We start from the raw sequence: 5,902 nt of genomic DNA on the forward strand, positions 1-5,902 counted from the left end.
GCATTTATGAATTAATTCATGATGACTCATACATTGATAACTCGTTGTACCAAGCTAACACCAAAAGACTCAAAGTGGATTTGAGTAATACTTTTCTTTGGCATTGTCGACTTGGTCACATAAACAAGAATCGCATTCATTCACTTCGAAAGAATGGTCTTTTGAAATCAAATAATGATTCATTTGATGAATGTGAATCTTTTTTATTGGGAAATATGACCAAAGAGCCCTTTAATGGTACAAATGAAATGGCGAAAGACTTATTAGGTATCATACTTTCGGATGCATGTGGACCTTTTAGGACAATAACATGAAATTGTGGACCTTTTAGGACAATAACATGAAATGTTGAAAGATACTTCATTACCTTTACCAACGATTATAGTCGCTATGGGTATGTGTTCTTATAAAGACACAAAAATGAAGCCTTTGAAATGTTCAAAGTCTTCCAAAATGAAGTACAAAATCAACTCAACAAGACAATCAAAGTACTATGTTCCGATAGAGGAGGTGCATACCTCAATGATGCGTTTCTAGAACATCTTAGGAGTTGTGGGATTGTCTCACAACTTACTCCACCTGGAACACCACAACATAATGGTGTGTCCGGGAGGAGGAATCGAACTTTATTGGATATGGTTCGATCCATGATGGCTAGAAGCTCGTTACCTCTATCATTTTGGGGTTTTGTTGTGATCTCCGTAGCCCGTATTTTAAATATGGCAACAACCAGGAAAGTGGATAGGACACCTTTTGAGATATGGAATGGAAAGGCTCCATAATTATCATATTTAAAGGTATGGGGTTGTGAGGCTTATGTTAAGATCTACACCCTTGACAAACTTGAATGTCGATCCACCAAATGTATTGTTGTAGGATATCCCACAGATTCGATGGGATATTATTTCTATAATCCAAGCGAGCATAAAGTATTTATAGCTCGAAAGGCAAAGTTCTTGGAAAGAAGGTTCCTTATGGAAGGAACTGACAAAACTATGGAACTCAGGAGGATCGAGAACCACAAGCCGATACACGTTTGGTTGACACTAGCAATCAACAAGACGTTGTTGAAAATGATTAAATGGTTGATCAGATCACACAAAACATTCTCAAATATGGTAGAATTAGCACCCGAACTGAAAGATATGGATTTTTCATAGAAGGATGCTATGTGGTAGATTCAAATGAACGAACCACATACCAAGATGCAATGTCACAGTCTGATTGTGATAAATGGCTGGAAGCCATGAATGTTGAGATGCAATCCATGCATGATAACCAAGTTTGGGACTTGGTTGCTCGACCGCTAAATTCTAAACTGGTTGGAAGTAAGTGGGTTTTCAAGAAGAAGACTGATATGCATGGAAACTTGGATACTTATAAGGCTAGACTTGTAGAGAAGGGTTTCACTCAAACTCAAGGGGTTGATTATGATAAAACCTTCTCGCCTGTAGCGATGCTAAAGTCTATAAGGATATTGTTTGCCATAGCCGCATATTATGACTATGAGATATGGAAAATGGATGTCAAAACTGCTTTTCTAAATGCCATCTTGAGGAAGATGTCTATATGGTTCAGCCTGAAGGTTTTGTCGATCCACAACATCCTAATAAAGTGTGCAAGTTAAAGAAATCAATCTATGGATTAAAACAAGCGTCTAGGAGTTGGAATCGCCGTTTTGATGATGAAGTCAAGAAATTTGGATTCATCAAAAACGCTGATGAAGCTTGTGTGTATAAGAAAGCTAGTGGGAGCATCATTACCTTTTTGGTATTATATGTCGATGACATATTGTTATTTAGAAATAACATTCCAACCTTGGAAGGTGTAAAAGCCTGGCTTGGAAGTTGCTTTCCCATAAAGGATCTTGGTGAAGCCGCCTATATTCTAGGAATAAGGATCTATAGGGATAGATCAAGGCGGTTGATAGGTTTGAATCAAAGTGCATACAATGATAAAATCTTGAAGATATTCAAGATGGAAAACTCTAAGAAAGGTTTGGTACCTATTCAAAGAGGAACAATGTTGAGTTCTTCTCAATGTCCAAGCTCAAAGGATGAGCAAGACAAAATGAATGGAATCCCATATGCATATGTTATAGGATCCATCATGTATGCCATGATTTGCACAAGACCGGATGTGTCATGTGCCTTGAGCATGACAAGTAGATACCAACAAAATTCGGGAACTAGCCATTGGATGACAGTTAAGAGCATATTGAAATACCTTAGGAGTACTAAGGATATGTTTCTCATATACGGCTCTGGTGAGGAAGAACTCGTTGTAAAGGGTTACACTGATGCTAGTTTCCAAACTGATCGAGTTGATTCTCGATCACAATCGGGATATGTTTTCGTTCTCAATGGTGGTGCTGTCTCCTGGAAGAGCGCAAAACAAGACGTGGTCACCTTGTCCACCACAGAATCTGAATACATCACCGCTTCCTTAGCAGCTCAAGAAGCTGCATGGATTAGAAAGTTCATTGCCGATCTAGGAGAGGCCCGTACCATTCAGGACTTTCTAGAAATCTTTTGTGATAACGAGGGTGCGATTGCTCAAATTAAGGAACCCCGTGTACATCAAAAGACTAGGCACATTGAGCGGAGGTTTAACTACATAAGGGATGAAGTTGAAAAAGGAAAGATATGTATTCGCAAAGTTCACACTGATCAAAACATTGCAGACCCACTCACGAAACTCCTTGAAACAGAAGCATGAGGTTCATACTTGCGCCTTAGGACTTCGATATTCTAGTGATTGGATTTGATCAGAATTTTGTATTTGGATAGTCGAACAATTTTATTTTAACTCAATCATATGGTTTTGGTTATGGTCATGTTCCTTGAGTTATGTTCCATTTTAGTATGTTTAAATCCATGAATAATTTGAATTATTCTAAACGTCCGTAGTCGATCATAGTTGTGGGAACAAATATGAAAGTAAGACTATTATGAACTTGGATTGGTAGATATTCATGAGGTATGAATATAGCAAAGGGTTTGCTGCCATAGTTCATAGATATTTTTGGGATAAGTATTGGACTGACCCGCCCTCAACTTTACTGCATAGAATCTATGTGATCATAAGTAAATTTGAGTAAAGGCGAACATCATAGTATCCACTTACCTGAGATACATATATGGTCTTGATATTCACCGACTATTATTCTTTGACTTAGTTCTTCGCTGCTCTGAAATATGTCAGTACATAAGGCTAAGCTCAAGAGTAACACAAGGAGATAGTGAGAGACGTACGTAGTCAATAGGGGATTTGTCCCTCTTATTCGTTGAGAGTTAAATGTCTAACGCCTGATAAGTTAAATCAACAGAGAATGATCACTCTGTGTCTCTGGATTTAACATGACATTTGTGACAAAAGGATAAATAATAGTTTCACCTAAATCATTTCAAGTATGGGACTTGAAAGGGATGATGTTATTGAATGGCACTTCTTCATGCGTATTAGAGATAGTAAACCGTTGTTAGGCGGTATTTGCTATTTGCATCAATCTTCTATGTATCTTGTGCAAGTGGGAGATTGTTGGAATCGATCTGCCCAAGACACATATTGGAGTTGATGTGGCTAGTACGTATTGATCCAAGTCGGGTCATACCCAATAACAAGATATACAAACGCCACGATAATTATTATTAAATATGATCTAAGTAGTAATTATCAACACTTATATATATTTGGGAAATTGGTTTTCTAAATATTTGCACTTGTGTGTTAAATAAATTATGTAGATAATTTATATTTGAGAAAGATGTTATTTATTCGGATAAATAATTTATAAAATAATAACAAAATAGGGAAAAATGTTTTGGGGAGGGGGGGGGGGAAGACCCCTTTGTGGGGCCGGCTTCTTCTATCTCTTCTTTTCCTTTTGTTATTTCCCACAACATGCATGGATGTTATGTGGGTGAATCACTTACAAAACTCTATCTTTCTCTCTAACACACAAGCCACTCTCTCTTTCTCTCTTCCTCCTCTCGGCCGAGAAGAACAAAGAGCAAGATTAAGAGATTTTGCATCAAGTTTTGGACCCTAGCAACCAAAGGTGTTTGTTGAAGCTTGTAGGGTATACAAGCTTGAGGATTCCTTTCCTTGGATTCTAGCCGTTCATATCCTTCATCCCTTTCGGTTTTCTGGACTTGAAGGTATGTATGTTAAACACCCTATGGTTGTGTTCTTGATAGCTTGATAATCGTATATGGATCCTGGATTGGGTTTAACACAAATCGGTTTATGTGTAATGGTTAACAAGATTTTAAACTTATATTATTCGCTGCATTTTCCTTAACAAATGGTTGTTTTGTACTTTGATAATCTTGCTAAAACCCAACAGGTATATCAAAAAGAAATGAAATGCCTTTACAACCCATTTTGGTTCTTGACATTTTTGATGTGTGGGGCATAGATTTTATAGGCCCGTTTACGAATTCGTGTGGGTACTTATACCTTCTTGTTGTGGTTGACTATGTTTCGAAATGGGTTGAAGCGGTTGCAACAAGAACTAATGATTATTCCGTGGTTTGTAAGTTTGTACAAGCTAACATTTTCTCAAGATTTGGTATCCCAAGAGTAATTATAAGTGATGGTGGATCGCACTTCAAGAACTTCACGTTTGGTAAATTGTTAAAACGTTATGTTGTTAATCTTCGAATTGCAACACCTTACCACCCCCAAATTAAGAAAATTTTGATGAAAACAGTTCAGGTGGATACGAAAGATTGGTCGGATAAGTTGGATGACGCGTTATGGGCATATCGAACTGCTTACAAGACACCGATTGGTACTGCTCCTTATCGGTTGGTGTATGGAAAGGGGTGCCATTTACCAATGGAGTTGGCTCACCGGGCATTATAGGCACTTAAGAGTGTTAATATGGATTATCATGAAGCCGAAAAGTTGAGGAAGTGTATAGAGGAAATCTGGGATGAAGCGTATGAATGGCCTCGGCTTATAAAGAAAAATTAAAAAAGGTACATGATGCTAAGATAAGGAAGAGAACATTTGAAGTTGGGCAAAAAGTATGGTTGTACAATTCGAGATTCAAATTGTTTCCCGGGAAGCTAAAAAGCAAGTGGATGGGTCCGTATGTCATCGCAAGAGTAGGGAGGTATGGTGATGTGGAGATTGAAGATATGCAAAATCAAGTCAAGCAAGTTGTGAATGGACATCGCCTCAAACCATACCTAGAAGGTAAAGATCTTAATATGCTTGAAGATGACAAGGTGAGTTTCGTCCTAAGCTCACTAGATGCTTCCACTTAGTAAAAGGTCCACGTATGTTGTACAGTTTAGTCTAGTTTTTTGTTCAACTTTGGTTTTAAAAATTACCTTTCTCGCTTTTGAGTTTATCCAAATCAAGTGTGGGGAAGTTTTATGAATTTCTATACAGTGTTGGGGACAACTCGGGTTTTTTATGAGGGGTGAGTTAATTTTAATGTTAATTTTTAGATTTTGATTTGGCAAGTAATTTTTTGATCAGTTTTGTTATATTTGGTTATTTTTCTTAAAAAAAATAAAATAAAAATAACAATAAAAAAATAAAAAATAATTATTAAGTGAACTGTGGACCACGGTGTAGACCGTGGCCCATGGTGGTTAAGCGTTGGGCACGGTGACAGGCCACACCAGGGTACGGTGTGGTCTGCCACTTTTGACACCATTGAACCGTGGCACACGGTGTAAACCGTGGACCACGGTCCATCTTTGACTGACGACGTGCATAGTCAACAGTGGACCACGGTTGAGACCGTGGCCCACGGTCCGTCACAAACAAAAGAACATAATGAGGTACACCGTGGACCACGGTGTGACCCGTGGCCCACGGTGCAGTCGTGACTGCAGATTGGAGCCCGGTTTTGGGTTAAAAAACAAAAGAATCATTTATATAT

This window comes from Bidens hawaiensis, unplaced genomic scaffold (assembly GCF_021521415.1).
Source record: "Bidens hawaiensis isolate Kalapana, Puna unplaced genomic scaffold, B.hawaiensis_p1.1 tig00032387_1, whole genome shotgun sequence".
In the NCBI taxonomy this organism is placed as follows: Eukaryota; Viridiplantae; Streptophyta; class Magnoliopsida; order Asterales; family Asteraceae; genus Bidens; species Bidens hawaiensis.